This window comes from Glycine max, chromosome 11, assembly GCF_000004515.6.
Source record: "Glycine max cultivar Williams 82 chromosome 11, Glycine_max_v4.0, whole genome shotgun sequence".
Lineage (NCBI taxonomy): Eukaryota > Viridiplantae > Streptophyta > Magnoliopsida > Fabales > Fabaceae > Glycine > Glycine max.
The window spans coordinates 18,749,809-18,767,558 of record NC_038247.2 but is presented as its reverse complement, the minus strand read 5'-3'; positions in this window follow the sequence as shown (position 1 = coordinate 18,767,558).

Genomic DNA, 17,750 nt, shown 5'->3' with positions numbered 1-17,750 from the left:
AGCACTTTGTTTTAAGGCAAGGCTTGGTCTTTAGTGAATCTTGAAACAATGCTTTGTTTGTTGAAGCAATCTTGAATTATTTTTGAAACAAATGCTTATCATTTGAAGCAGCCTTGTTAGATTCTTCTTTGATATTATCAAAATCATGTACACATACATTCACATTCTCCCTCTTTTTGATGATGACAAACAAGTGGTTTCTTCTTTACACCATCAAAGCTTGCATGATTTACATTCTCCCCCTTTCTCAAGCAAATTCTTCTTGATATCATCAAAACCTGCATGATTTATATTCTCCCCCTTTTTGATGATGACAAACATTATCCAAGGCTTGATCTTTTTGACATCATCAAAATCTTCATGATTTACATTCTCCCCCTTTTTGATGATGACAACCACCTATAGGTTAGGAGCAACAACAAAGAAAAAATATCTATTTGCATATAGTTTACTTCCCCTTGGTTTTACAATGATTGCTTATATGAGACAGTTGAAGATTTCATATTTTTCATATGTAAACAAATTGTCTCATAAAGAATAGATAATTTTTCCTACTATTTTATCTTTTATCTTTCTCTCCCCCTTTGTCAACATCAAAAACAAATCATGAATAGAGAGGAGAAAAATGTTACCACTTATTGCAATGTATGAGAATCAAGTGATACCAAAAGGCATTAAAACAATCATTCAATATTAATCAAGCAAAAACAAGTACAATAACACATCAATCAAACACAATCAAATACAATCAATCATCAAACATTTCAAATCAAATTAATTAAATTAAAAATCAACTAACTATGCACAATATTTTCTATTAAAAAAATTCAAATTTCAATTTTCAAATTTGAAATTTTATATTTTAAATTTTAAATTTCAAATTCCAACTTTCAACTTCAACTTCCAGTTAACTTCCCCTTCCAACTTCCAACTTTCAACCTCCATTTTCAACTTTCAACTTCCAATAACTTTCATTTCCAACTTCCAACTTCCATTTTTAACTTTCAACTTTCAATAACTTCTACTTCCAACTTTCAACTTCCAAATTTTAATTTCAAATTTCAAATTTAACTTTTCAAATTTCAAATTTCAATTTCAAAATTTCCTTTTCTAAATTTGAAATAGTTTTCTTAAAATATGAAACTAATTTGAAAAGTTTAATAGATTCTTTAAAAACAATTAAAAACTCAATCAGGAACAATCATCAAATACAATCAAAAGTAATCATCAAAACACAATCAAAAACAATTATCAAAGATAATCACAAAACTCAATCGAAACAATCATCAAACACAATTAATCAAATATAAAATATAATCAATCAATCAAACTAACAAACATTGAATATCAAACAAGCAAAAACAAACACATCAATCAAAAACTTCAATCAATCAATCATCAAAAGTAATCAATTAAAGATAAGTGACATGTTGGTATCATTTGATATTACTTGTTGGGGTTGTTGATCAAGTGGCCTTTGTTTGTTGTCTCCATAAATCGCATATTCACTTTTCTTGGGGAGAAATATGAATAAACTTTGATGCATGCCATGTGTTTGGAGAAATTGCTATCAATGTATCGACTTTGCTCTTCTCCATTTTCATAGTCTTTCATCATGATACCCAGACTTATGATTTTCTTCTCTGAATCACTTGAATAATTTATGACATTATCTTCCCAAGTGATATATCCTTTCTTTTCTTTCTTCTCTTTGAAATTCATCTTGTCGGATTTTTCCATTCTTCTTTTAAATACAGGACAATTGAATCTCATGTGCCCAAGTTGATCGCACTCAGCATTTTGGGGCTAAAGAGGAACCTTCTTCTTTCTTCTTTCATCGTCATCTTCTTTCTTCTCTAGTTTTTTTTTATGTAGTTGCATTTCTCTCTACCATTGTAGGAATAAAGGAATCAAATTCAATGACTTCCCATATCTTTAGATCTATGGCTTCTATAAAGATCTGCATTCAGGTTTTCCAATAATGATAACCCTCACCATTGAACATAAGAGCCTATTGATAGAATTTTCCTTAGAAAACAGAAATTTGGATGAGGCCATATCTATTCTTGAAGTTTTTAAACTTTATACAAGAATCCCGCTCTGATACCACTTGTTGTGCTCCCATCTATTGTGGTTCTTTCTATTGTGGTGGGTATATAAGGCCCTATTTCTATGGCTTCCCAAATATTTAAGTCTATTGCCTCAATAAAAATTTGCATTCGGGTTTTCCAGTAGTGGTAACCCTCTCCATTAAAGATTGGAGGTCTATTGATTGAATTTCCTTCTGGAAAAAAGAAGTTTGTTGAGGCCATTATTCTTGAAGCTTCTAAAGTCACCTATTTATAGGCCTTTGATGACCATTCACAAATCCAATGAAAAGATGTGACTGTTGGCATATTTTCTGAAAACTCTTCACTGGTAATCGATTACAATGTTTGTGTAATCGATTACACAGTTATAATTTGAAGGGTCATGACTTTTGAATTTGAATTTCAAGAGTTTCGTTGCTGGTAATCGATTACATGTTGAAAATTCAAATTGAAAACTCTTTTCAACAACGATTTCTCAACCTTGTCTTCTGGTAATCGATTACACTTCCTGATAATCGATTTCCAGAGCCTTGTATGTCTTGAAAGCACTTTATTTTAAGGCAAGGCTTGGTCTTTAGTGAATCTTGAAACAAGGCTTTGTTTGTTGAAGCAATCTTGAATTATTCTTGAAGCAAATGCTTATCATTTGAAGTAGCCTTGTTAGATTCTTCTTTGACATCATCAAAATCATGTACACATACATTCACACAACACAGCTCTGGTCATTTCATTTTAGTTATTTTAATTTGTCTGAAAAGGGAAACTCAATAGAAGTTGGTTGATTATGTCGTTACAAATAATCTCATGACTCATATCTTGTTATAACCCTTCTCTACCTCTCCTTATCATGGCTAGTGGTTAAAATATTCAATTCATAAATCACAAGACTTTTACCATAACTTGCACCTTTCTAACACATGTGCCTTTTCTCACCATTGCACAAACACATGCTAGTATCTATGTCTCTTTCAATGCCCACACATCACATTGTTGTCACCAAATAAACAACCAAAATTCCTAATCAACCTGCTCCATAATCATCCTTCTCCAACCTTCAATGTGCTTCCTTATTTTCCTTTCATGTTCATTTATATATGTTGTACTTTAAACTAATAGTAGTATCTTGAATAATAAATATCATTCTATCTATATAGGACTATGATCAAATTCATTTTAAGGATAAAGGGATGTTTCTAGGAGGTGATATAGAATGAGAAATTTGAATTTATGGGGGTTGTAATTAACGGTTTAAAAAGTTAAAAGTCATTGACATTGATAATTTTTGGTTGAAAAATGTTTTTACCAAATTTGGAAGAACTTTCTCACGGTCACGTCCTTCGTGAGCTCCTCTATGAATAGTGGTGAGGTGTATTTACAAAGACACTTTGATGCTCAAGTTAGAGGCACAAAAGCATACATGTATCAAAATATAGGTTGGATTAGAATTGATTTACTTGAACCTTGATGATCCTTTATTATAAATACGAAATTGAACAATAAGATCTCAATTTTTCTAGTAAGATAATATTAATAGGGAAAATATAATTTTATCTTATCTTTCCTCTGATAATAGATAATCTCCAATTTTAAAGGATATCTTTATCTTTATAGTAAAAGATAGACTTTCCCTGTATCCTTAATTATATCTGTCAGATTATCTGAATATCGAGTATAATACTCGGCCAACCATTGTGTACGGAGGCTTTCTGTGAAGTTGGTTGTAGGAGCTTCAATTAGTCCTAAGTCCTTAGCTCTAGCATTTCTATCTATTATCCGAGTTCAAGTAATACTCATCAGTTTGGTTGTAGTCAAGTTCGAGAGGGAGTTGCTTTCCTCTTTAGCCAAATACTATCTCGCTCTAAAAGGGAGATGAGTTGATGTTGAATCCAAATGGTGGAGCATTCAAACTGACATCTTTTCAACTGTTACATTTGTTCAAACGCATTAAATGCCTTTGCATGTTTTGGAAAAAGGTGCAATGGTTATGCCCTTTGAATTTGAAAACACTATCAGGATAGCCAAAAGTTGCATCTTTCCCCCACCGTTGATTCATAACTCTTAAGAGAAGATCTAACGATCTGAATAGGTGCATCCTTTCGGTCTCCAAAAGCCTATAAAAGGGGGAAACGTTTCCTTTTGTTCTCAATTTTATTTTCTGATTTTTTTCTGGCCAAACACTCATTCTTCTTCCTTTTTTTAGGTCACTTTTCATTTTCGCCGATCACCCTCCTTGTTTGTCTAGGTATGCCGTTTGACCCTCCTCTTTTTCTTCATAATGTCTTGTTCTGGGAGGGTTTTGTGCGCTCCAATGGAGGTATGATGCTTTTGTCGGAGGTCTGCCCTATTAGGGAGAGTTCCAATGATGACCTATCCCACTGTCACAACGGCTCTAACACCACTAGTGACCATGTTTCAAGTGTCCCTGCTGGTGACGTTGTCGCTGCCAATGGCATGACTTGTCATGATGTTGACGTCGCCTCAGCCAAATCATCGTCAAAATGTAATTGACTTGGACTTGGAGGCTATTGATGTGAAGGTCATAGACCCTTGTCCCTTCATTCATCCTCCTTCTCTTCTTCCTAGAAAGCTTAATAAGGCAAAAAAAAGAGTACCCCTTATAACCCTTCCAGGTTATTCCTGGGTTCATGAAGAAGTCGGATCCTACGCAAATAGTTTCTTGACTTATGAGTCAATTATCATCTTTCTTAAAAGTGTCGAGTGTTGTCATGTCGATCGTCTTGATGGGATGATCATCAAGTCTTGCCTAGTGAGTGAACATGTCTTTATCTGTGCTTCTCTAGGTGAGATTCATTTCATGTATATGTACTCCACCCTCTTATTGAATCTTCACCTCATTGTCCCTTTTGACAAGTTTGAGGTTGATGCTCCATGTGTGCTTTTAGGGTTTTATGCGACGAGTTTTTTTATAACTCTGTTTGCCTCCAAATTCCTTCATCACTATAATGTGAATGAAAACATAAAAGAATGGTTGGATCTCCCTTGCCGGCATTCCTGGTAGGGCTATTATCGGTCCTTATACCACTTCTTACAAAAATTTCAAGGGTCATTTCTTCCAAGTGTGCCCTAGAGTTAAGTCACTAACGATTTATTTTACTAGGCACGAGGCCATTTGTTTCCCTTTTATTGGAATTCTTCTCCCAATAAAAGCATTTCCAAACTTGTAGTATACATATCTTCTTCTGATTAAGAAGATATGATTGTACATTACAAACTTCTCAAGGCTCTTCATTGTAAAACCCTAGTGAACCTCCCTTTACTACTACAAAAAAGTTCTTCTAGAACACTGAATCAAGGAAGTTTCTACAAAACCTATGTCTTCAAAAACGTGGTGACAATTGTGCAAATAATCACAACTTTTCAAAGACGGTTTTCGCACTACCATCTTTGAAACATGTTTTCAAAGGCAATTTTTTTCAAAATTGTCGTTGAAATGAGATACTCAACATCAATTTTTTAAAAAAATCTTCTTCTAAAGGGCTTACTACTAAAAAAAAACACTTTTTTACAACGCACTTTTGACATCAGTTCCAACAAAACCGTCTTAGAATGGTAGTTTTCTAAGGCAGTTTTGTGAAAACCATCATGATTGGATGAAAGACTTTTCGTTGATTCATCTATAAACCTGGCTAGACCTTAAACTACTTTCATAAGAACAACAAAAGGTGACCTTTGGAGTTTAGGTCGCGTGAGCTGTGGAAGCTTCGAGACTCCACCTGACGGCACCATTAGCGTTAGGGATTTGTTAGGCTTCATTGTCAGGGCAGCACTAGTGTGGGATTTTCGACCTCCAACGTGTGAAGTCGTGGCGACAATGCACTTCCTTGCTGCCGCCAGATCCAAAAGACCTTCAACAACATCAAGGTCACCATTCTCTATGGCTTCGTCACCATCCGCGGCACTAGTCTGTGAAAAGCGACACGACACAACACAAGCTTTATTCTTTTTCTTCACTTCTTCTGTACAGCACCCAAGGTGAGTTATTAGTGAGTGAACAAGGAACACCTTCTTCTTCTTCTTCTTCTTACTACTACTAGATAACACGTTTTCAACATTGGTCAAAATGGGGATTCAAAGACGATGGTTAACTGTTTTTGATTGTAACGTTGTTGAAACTACAAATTTTCAACATCGGTCAGTAATTCACCGATGTAGAATTACATTGTTTTCGAATATGATGCTAAACATTTGTTTGACGTAGAAACCTTAGTTTCTACAACGGTGGTAGCTGAGGCACCGATCCTGTAACCTGGATTTTCTACATCGTTGGCGAGGTAGGCACCGATGTAGTAGCATACGCTTTCTAAGTCATTTTTTAATTAATAGAAATTATTTATAATGACAAAATTATGTATATTACAAAATTACAAAATTATCTATATTACTAACAATCAATAAATATAATAAAATAATATTAAATTAACTAAAACAGAAGAATGAGTAATAATCTACTATATGGGATAGTCATAATAGGTAAAAGGTCATTAGCCTTCATCATGATGTAGTACATAATAAAATGAAGCAATTCTTACCCCTTTCAGGCTCAAAACTACCTTTTTCATTCAACAACTAATTGGTTCTTTCCACCAATGTTGCCTGCATATAACATGATGTATTTGAAAATATTAAATATCTTGATAAATCATTTCTCAAACTCAATGCTCCTACATCTTTTAAAAGGGTAAAAACACATATTAGGTTGTTCACCTCTTTTTGAAGTAAGGAATTATTCTCACTCTGCAATTGTGCAATTCTTGTTTCAAGTCCAACATACAGATAATCAAATTAAATGTAAGTCAATAGATAAACATATGAAAATAATTGATAGAACACTGAAAACTAAAAGGAAAACAAATATATATTAATATTGTAAAATGAACAAAGAGATTGTAAAAACAAGAAGATAACAACCAAAACCTACGGTTCCTCCAAGAGATCTCTTAAAATTTTCTTTCTCTAAAACAACCTCCCCTTACTAATAAGCCTCCTCCCTATATACATGTAGCCTCCTCCCTATGTAACAAAAACATGACACATCAGCTTCCTAATTAATTTTCTCTCTCACCCATATGGCTTGGATCCAGCAATTGATCCTTGTTCTGTTCAGCCCAATGATCTGGATTGGGCCCAAGATCCAATATGCCATTAATAATATACTTCAAATCACACATAAGATCCATTCAAACATTTAGCTAAATTGTTCAATTCAAATTCAATTATTTATATTTACCTAGTCTAAAGCAAGTGTTAATAGCTAGTCCACTACATGACATAGTTAAGGTCAACAATTAAGCAAACAATATATCCAATGCAATAAAACATGAGATAATAGACAAGTTATTACCTCTTTCTCACTAAAAGAACTCAACTCATTCTCAAGAAGATTTATTTTTCTCTCTAAACTCTCTTGTGGATTGATGTACATTGGATTTAAAATGTCATCCAACTTTCATTAACAAAATTTCTAAATATATGAACTGACTAAGGTTAAATATATAGCAGATCCAAAACAACCAAAATAATTATAAGAGTAACAACCTAAAATTACTGAATCAACATCAAACACTGCCTATAACTTAATCATATTCAACCTTTCTAATTTCTCTGCAGAAAATAAATCACTACGACAAGAATACCTAGATAAAACCAGATGCAATCATATCCAAGACATGCAACGTTTTCAAGTTAATGATGTATTTATTTGATTGTTTTTGGTGGATTCTTGTCCATACTTTGATAAAAATCCTGATAATAATTATATTTTTTTCTTCCAATTACTAAAGAAGTTAGAAGAATTTAAATAAATGCTACAACACCAGAAGATCTCTACCAAGAGTAAGTTCTGCCTACCAAACCACATGAATTAACCAAAGATATTATTTGCTTGTCAAGGTCTATCTTCAGCAGAAAAGTAGTTCCATATATTACCTCTGCATCACTTCATTTGTCCTGCTTGCCTAAAAATAACTAAGAAATGCAAAATTGTTGGAGGGTTGAGCGGAAAACACACCCGAATTTGACTCCAAAACAGTTCGAATAAAAAAAAATCAGCTTCATGAAAATCAAATTTTAATAATTTCTTCAAAATCACAAAAAGTAGTTTGCTTGCTTTTTTCAGCAGGATCTGTGAAACACCCTATGCTGCCTTTCATTTTTGTACCTCTGTTATTCTTGAATTCTAGAATTAATTCAAGAATAATACACAAAATTTGTCTCAGTTGAGGGTGTTTTCATCCAGTTTCTACTAAATACTAAATGTTGGTGTCATTCTTAGTAGAAACTCAAATCGTAGTTTGCTACTTTGCAAGGGATTAGTCCCTTCCAGATTTGAATTTATTTCATCTTAAGCCAACTCAATAGGAGAAAAATTGGTTTTCAACGATACTTGCAGAAGCCATGGCCATCATTGAAATGAATAATCATACCCATAATAGTAATTAAAATAAGCAAATTTCATCAATCCCACTAAAAATTAAAATCCTTATCACACAAAATTCAGTAGGGTTTTTTTTCCTGCCTTTTCTTTTTGGTCTTTGATGTACTCTTTCCGTTTTGCCATTGATATTCTCTATTTTTATTTCGTACGGGGGCAACATATCAAAGGCTATTGACAATGTCATTAATTCCCCAAAACATTTTGAGTACAGAAGCTGATACATGTCCCCAGAGACAAGAAATCTTTCATTATGATATGCTTCAAATTTTACACAAGGCCTATTTCTTATGTAATCTCACCAGAAAATCAATGCAAATTTTAACATGATAATCCTGTTCCCAGTAGTATAACTGACATTACCTTAGCAACCTTACTAGTCTATTGTCTAATCAATAACTTGTTGCGTTTGTCAAACCATAGAAGCATCTCAAACAACACTAAAGACATCACCATCAAATTGTGATTCCAAGCAGCTATCATTTGTCAATTAATTATAGTATTCTACATCATAGGTCAACCACATACACCTATAGGTCTATAACTTGTATAAAAAAAAGTTTTCAGAATTTTTACTATCTTTTTTAACATGAGTAGAAATATATTTGCTATTTGTATTGAGGGCATTCCTAGTACCTAGTTCTTTTGTATTATTTTTTGTCCATTTAACATTAGTTTACAACAATTTCTGCATACTATTCAACCAATTAAGTGGACTCTTTCACTATCCCTCGCCTTTATTGGATTATCTCTATTTTACAAAGCAAATCATTCTGAACAACATTCAATGAACAATTATGGAACAAATTCAGGGAAATTAACAAAACAGAAAATATTTTTCTACTAACGGGTAAATATTTACATAACATTAAAAATTTGTCTAAGCTACTACATTTAAAAAGAAAAGAAAATCTAAGCCAAGTGACCCTTAATGCTGCTACATGGGTGATTTAGAAAAAGGGAAAGCCAAGAAATTAACACAATCTCAAGATGCCAAGCAAGCTTCCCAGAAGAGCCTATTCATTTCCATTTCATCCACAGACTTGTGGCCTGAATGAAAAGGCACATAGGATTTCATCTGTTCATCACACACAGTCACCTTACACTCTTCAACAAATTCATTAGCTAGTTTCTTTTTGCTAAAATTATTCTTATTTTAACCTTTAAAAACATTTTCAAATCTTTCAACATTTTCACAAAAGTTAAATTTTCAGCCTTCAGAACATTCAATTCATATATTGCTATTACAAACTTTTTATGTTTGTCCTCTAGTACTACATCATTGACTTGTACCATTTTTTTGCACTTTACATTCAAATAAGATGCAACTAAACATGAGAGATATTTGGGAGATTACTTGAAAACATAAAAAAAAAATTTAGAAATTCTTCATAAAGAACTTCACACACACAGTGACCATCAATGTAGGAGAAATAACATGCACTATTGATGTCAACAGTGTTTCAAGAGTTAAAATGGGTTTAGAACCCTAAATCATGGAGGTAAGTGCAGCAGGTATAAGAGTACCTTGTATTATATGCCTGTTAGTTGAAGCCCATGACCCACGAAGTACGGAAGCAGACGACGGAGCCCACAATAGCCGCACGGTGGAGGGGAGGTTTCTCGGATGAAGGGGGTTACGCGCTCGACTACGGATGAAGGGCACTTTGCTAGCTATAGGTAATGGTGGCACGATTTTGTCGGAGATGAAAAATATTTTAAAACATTGTTACAACGACGGTGTTGTACTAACAAACGTCGTTGTATTGAATGTGTGCAACTTCATACGAAGATGTTTTTGACTGCAACGTAGTCGTTTAATGAGGCGCGTCAAATACCACTGCGTTTTTTGTGAAAAATGACGTCGTTAGTTTCGCAGTATTTACAAAAATGCCACCGCGTGTATTCTACAGCGGTCCACGAACGACCAGACGTCGTGTTGCAGTCATAATTGCTTTTTTTCTAGTAGTGTCTTTTTCTTCTTCTTCTCATTCAAGGGGCTTTTTTGTTGTTCTCCCTGTCTGTGACTCACTATTTTAGGGTTTGGTCAATTGGTGACAAATTGAAGATGATAGACCTTGCGCGCGTGCAGAAGGAGCTTATGGAATGCAGCAAGGACACGGAGGGATCGGGCATCAAAGTTAGCCCCAATAACAACAACCTTGTTCTCTTGATCGGCACCATTCCTGGCCCTATCAAAATTCCATATGAAGGGGCATTTTCCAGATTGATATCACATTGCCTGGTACCATAATCTCTTATTCCCCTCTTGTTTCTTTATCGATTAACCTAAATTGTCATTTTTTTGTCACCCTAGGGTTTCATTTTGCAATTCGATCCGCTCAATTGAGGTTCTTGATTAGCTTCTCGTTTTTTTCCTGTTGTATCCCTATCTTATCTATTAGTAATTTCAAATATTATGCATGCTTGGTTGATGATTTTTCTGAGTAAACATGGATTATTCCCTTACAACAAATCTGATTTTGTTAATGTTTACCTATCTTTTGAACAATATGTTAAAAAACAATATAACAAAGAAATCAAGGTTTTTCATTCTGATGGAATAGGTGAATTCATCAACTCCAAACTTTCAACTCATTTTCATTCAATAAGTATTGTTCATCTGGTATTCTACCCATATACCCCGAAGCAAACATGTATGGTTGATAGGTGACGTAGAATAATACGCGAATTAGGTATGACTACGTTGTTTCATAGTGGTGCTCCTTTATTTATTTGGGTTGAAACTTTTACTGCAATTGTTTATCGCATTAATTGGCTCACATCTTTTTTCTCTTAATTTTGAAACTCCTTACTTTTCCTTGCATGGGGCACACCCTAACTATTCTTCACTTTGAGTCTTTGGCTCTAAATTCCTTACACTTGGGACACACGACGTAACAAATTTGATCCAAAAATTGTTCTTTGTGTCTTTGTTGGATACAATGATATGCATAAATAATATAAATGTTTTCAACCTTATAATAAGAAATTCTTTATCTCACGACATGTTGTTCTTCATGAATTATTTTTTCCATATAAGACTAATCATAATAAAATTTCCTCTCCTACACCACATGTAGTTAGTATATTTAACTTTTGGCTACCTTATACTTACTCAAACTCTTATTCAAATTTGATAGCAAAAACTTTTGCTTCCATTTCCACTTCCACTCCACCTTGCACAAGCCCTTTACCAACACCTTTAGTGAAATCCCTTGCTTGTTGTGTCTATTAATAAACCAAAACAATCCATACAACCTAAACTTGAGCACCTTAAGCACTTCTCACAACATTCACAAACTAATCTAGAGCCTGAGCTTGTGCCTCCTACTTCAACACAACAACTTGAGTATGTTTCATCTACCCAGACTCAATTACCCCAAGTTGTACTTGCTCATTCATTCCATGGTTACTCGCTCACAATGCGATATTATAAACCCTAATCCTAAGTATGCCTTAGTCACCATGCCATGTGAAGGCATCCCACAAAACCAACATAACATTCGCTTTGCATTAGCACATCATGGGTCGAAGGCTGCCATATGCGAAGAACTTGAGGCCCTACATAAAAATCAAACTTGGGAACTTACTTGCCTCTCACACCTCTAACTTGCATGTTATTTGCTCTAAATGGGTTTTAAAATCAAAACTCAAACCTGATGGGTCCTTAGATCATCTCAAATCTCGCCTTGTTGCCAAGGGATATCACCAAGTCAATGGAGTGGACTATATTGAAACCTTCTCTCTCGTAATCAAGCCAGATACCATTTGGCTAATCCTTTTTACAACTCTTGTTAAAAAATGTTTTATTCAACAACTTGATGTAAAAAAATGTATTTTTGCATGGTATGCCTTTTGAAAACATATATACGAAGCAACCTCCTGGCATGGCTGACCCTCAATTACCAAACCATGTTTGCAAACTCCAAAAGGCTTTATATGGCCTTAAACAAGAGCCTCACGCCTGGTTTGATTGCTTCAATTCTTTTCTTCTTAAATATGGTTTCTTTTGTAGTATGGCTAACCCATCTTTATTTATTTGGCACTCTCATATTAGATCACTAATTCTCTCCTTTATGTAGATGATATACTTCTCATAGGATCCACTACCACTCTAGTTTCTTACTTCATTCAAGTTTTGCAATATGAATTTTCCATGAAGGACTTAGGACCTCTTCATCACTTTTTTTGACATTGAGATACTTTCGACAACTGATGGCCTCCATCTATCCCAGTCACACTATGCTCTTACCATCCTTGAACAAGCTAAAATGGTTGATTGTTAGCCAATGAGAACACCACTTGAAGCTAAGACCAAGATGACGTCTAATAACACGCTCCTTGATGATTCAAGATACTTTCATGAGCTTGTTGGAGCATTACAATACCTTACTATTACTCGCCTACTATTACTCGCCTAGATCATTTATATAGTGTTAATTACATATCTCAATTTATGCATTCCCCTACTAATAAAACATATAAAAGCTGATAAAAATTCTAAAAAGTTAAAAACACTAAACTTAGTCCTAATTAATAGTTATATTAGCATAAAAGTAATTAAAACAAAGTCTTAAATCATGAAAATATAAGATAAATACCAATATATAAAATATATAAAAGCATATAAGACATTTATCACTTATGAAACAAGGATCTTGATTAGGGAAACAATAAAATCCAGTATCTGACCCTCAATTTTATTTTGATATGTTGTTAACTTAAAATATTTTATATCATCAATTAATTAGGACATTTAAAGTTATAGTTTTAAGATAGTTATAAAAAACCCAGTAGCTTTTAATAATACGATTATTAGTTGAAATGTATAAATAATTAGTCGATTATTAATTCTGTAAAAAAAAAGTCGACTATTAATTTTCAACGATATTGTAATTATTCTCGAACATGGATTCTACTGAGTAATTGACTTCTTAATTTTTTCTTACCGCATATTTGAATGTGAGAAAAGATAATATGGATAACAGCACATTATGTTTTATTTGTCTCAAAAGAAATTAAAAAAACAAATAAATTAACTTCATAAAAAAATCATTTTTTTCTTAATTCAAATCTTAAACATTTTCCTCTCTCACAGTCTTTTATTAACAGTTTTTTTTTTTATGAATTACAAGCCATTAGAGAGGACTAGAAGCCTCTAGGGAATGAAACATGAAACATGAGTTATATCATCTCTAAGCACATTGATGATACAATTAAGAACAATATTATATTCATGAAGATCTCTTTCAGCATAAAGAGTTTCCTTGGCCAAAATGTTAGCTACTTGATTTGCTTCCTAGAGAAAATGACATCATTTGGTGAAGCCTCCGTGAAGATAAAAAATTCACAAATCTTATATTAACAATTAACACAAGATATATTTTTCTCCAAAAAAACCACAAGATATCTATTTTTTAGCACAAGAAATCTTTGTGTTCCAATAGTTGTAGTTTTGTGTAAGTTACATTATACATGGTAATTAATGAGATATAAAAAAAAAAATTGTCACAAAGACAAGAATGTAGATATATCTAACAACTATCAAATTGTTAATTTTGAGTGATACTAAATTTGATCTTCTTGAGTAAAGTGAGTTTAAACCTTACTAGAAACCAACAAAGATATAAAAAAATTGAAATTGGATATAAGTTATTCCAATTACTTGATAAGATCAGTCATCATAGACTTCAAATGAGAACCATAAAAAGAAAGTCATCTTAATGAAGAGATGATAAAAGATACAATGGTAGTAGGTGAGTGCTCTGTCTCTCTAACTTATTTCTAACAAACTAGTCTTAATTACTTTTAATAGGAGATTAACTATCAATAAAATTTGTAAATATTTAGTATTAATAAAATGCTAATAAAAAAATGTAGGTAATATTAAATTTTTTAAAATATTTTGAAAGAATTCAGAGTTTCGTGCTATTGTGAAAATATGTGGACATGTGGTTATTACAGATTAGGAAATGTCAAAGCGTATTAAATGTTGTATTCCATTGTGACTTATGCGTAATCTAAAGTCATGACAAGGAGGGAATAGAAGCAAAAATGAATTCCGCCAACAACTAACTTCCAACTTCGAAATTATGATTTTTCTATTTTATTTTTTAGTATTATAGACGAAACTTATTATCTAAGCTTCATGTCTACGATACGACCTTTGTTTAAATAATTTCTCTTTTTGTGGTTATATTTAGATAATTTACCTTTTACCATAAAACATATTTAATGAAAAATGAAAACTTAAAATATAAAAAATTGTTGTTGGTGAATTACATAATCATAATTCATACATGAATAATTGATATTATATTAATTAATTAATCTAATTTTAACTATTGTCTTCGTCAATGTTTAACCAACCATATCATATAAGTTACTCTTGTAATTGAAATTGTAAACTTATCAGAAAAAAACATATCTACTAGTTTTATCAAATTCATCCATAATCTTAAAATATTTTCAATATATATATATATATATATATATATATATATATATATATATATATATATATATATATATATATATATTTCATTCATTGGGGTTTTGTGTAAGTTACATTATACATGTTAATTAGTGAGATATAAAAAAATTTAATATTTGTTGTAATTAAGTACGAGGTTGTAGATGTTCGTAATATGAAAGGCTTTTAATTACTTTAAAAGAATGATGAGTTTCTAGTGAATGTTACAAAAAAAATGTTTCTATTATTAAAATATGTGGTTATTACTGATTAGGAATGTAAAAGCTTATGAAATGTTGTATTCAGACTTTTGCGTAATCAAAAGTCATGATATGAGAGGGAATAAAAGTAAAATTGAATTCCACCAATAACTAACTTCCAACTTCAAAATTATAATTTTTCAACTTTATTTTTTAGTATTTTAGGCGAAACTTACTATCTGAACTTCATGTCTTACGAGTTACGATACGACCTTTCTTTAATTAAAATGAAAAACTTCAGATGTAAAAATATTATGTTAATCAATTACATGATCAATTAATCATAGATGAATAATTGATATTATTTTAACTAATTAATATAATTTTAATTTTAACTATTCATCGTAATTGTGTCAGTCAATATTTAACCAACCATATAATACAAATTACTCTTGTGATTGAAATTCTAAACTTATCAGAAGAAAAAAAAAAACATATCCGCTGGTTTTATCAAATTCATCAATAATCTTAAAATCTTTTTACTAAATATGTATATATATATATATACATATATATATATATATATATATACATATATATATATATATATATATATACTTTTTATATGGTATGTCAAGAATTAAAATTTATAATTTGATTTGAATTTAACTATATATATAAATTAAAGTAATAAATTCTGAGATGAATAAAATATAAAAAAATATTAGAGCATAATTTAAATTATTATGTATTAAAAAATAAATTACTACTTTTAACCTCTTAAACATATCCTAAAAAATGACACTTTTTATTTGAATGTCTGTATTTTTTTTTATTTCTTTAGCTCTATATTGCAAAATGAAAAAAAAATTACGGTGGAAGTATTGTAATTAAATGAGTTGAATCAATTTTTTTTGTTGTTGTAAATTGAAACTGCTGTTATTTATGGGTCTGACTCATCGGTATCTCAGTTTTTTGGTAGGTCACCGTAGTCAGACCCTTTATTTGGTGAAATCCGATTTTTATTATGTATAAATAAAGGTTTAGTATTTCATTCAATGATTTCATTTCCTAAATAAATTTCAATAAAATCTAGATTTTAGGATAGATTAGACACCATCTTGTGTTTCTGAAGAAAATCTGATTCCATTTTGACATCACAAACAAACATGATAAATCTGCATATTCCATTCTGTAGAACTAGATAACTATGAATACCTTACCACCACGCACATCGTTTGTGCAAATTTTGTCTGATTCTCCATAACTTTCTAGCCATCACTCCTTTTACATACAACGAGTGGCGTATTAAAAAGCATTATCTACCTCGTACATTTTGGCTTCATTTATTTGTTTTTTGTTTGTGTACCCACCACAACTTGCACGAGTTAATAGATATTATTAAAGCATGACAATTAATGAATATCTATACTAATCGAACATGATTCCCACTTGGATTAGGTTTATGCTAAAAAGAAATTTTATTTTTGTGAAGTGAAGCATTAGATTGTGTTGGAGCATAAATGTGTTAGAGTACAGATGTGAAGTAAAATTTCAAAAAAAAAAATAAAAAATACCATATAATTAAAAAAAAATCTATAAATTTGAATCTTAAAATTTTAAATTAAAATGTGATATTAGATTCACTTTTGATATTAGATTCACTTTTGTAATTGCTCTCAATCTATTAATAAAATCTAATTAATTGGAAAATAATTATTGATCTCAAAAAACTTACTTCATATATTTAAAAAAGCCTATATTAAAGAATTATTTACACATTTAGAATGTCACACGTCTAAGGACTTGCACAGGAAAATTCCATAAAAAAAAAAAGTCTTGCGCAGGAAATTGTTCATATTAGTGTGTAATTTGATCAATAATACGATAATTGTAAATTAATTTTTTGAAAAACAATCAATGTAGTGATATTCTACTTTTATAAATTTAAGCTATAAATAAACCATTTTAGATTATTTTAATAAATTTTTAATTTTTGTATAATGTCCGTCTGTGTTTTTTATTATCAACCAATAAAATCACTCTCCATGTATGTTTTTTTAAATAATTACTATAAAAATTAATAATCTTATCCTACATAATAATTTATGTTTGATGATCAGTATCCTCTGATTAAATATTACAATATTCATTTTAAGAATCAAAATATTGGTTTCTTGTTATTTTCCTTATAAATATAATGCATAATTTTTTAAACATCTTCATCTACTACAGTATATATTTTTGTACAATTAACTCTTGCTTTTTCTTTCTGTCCTATTTTTAAAGGACACAAAAAAAAATGCAAATTCAAATTTATATATTATATTCCTCCATTATCCAAAGAAGATTATCTCCTTTCCTCTCCTCATCAACCATTTTATTTTTGAAAATAGAACAATGCATCACTACTAATAAAAAAACAATTTATATAAAAAATAATTTTGTGTTACTTTTGTTCTTGTTTGGATTTTGGAGGCTATCATGAAACTTAGAGTGCCTATGAACTTAGAATGATAAAAGGGGATCATCCT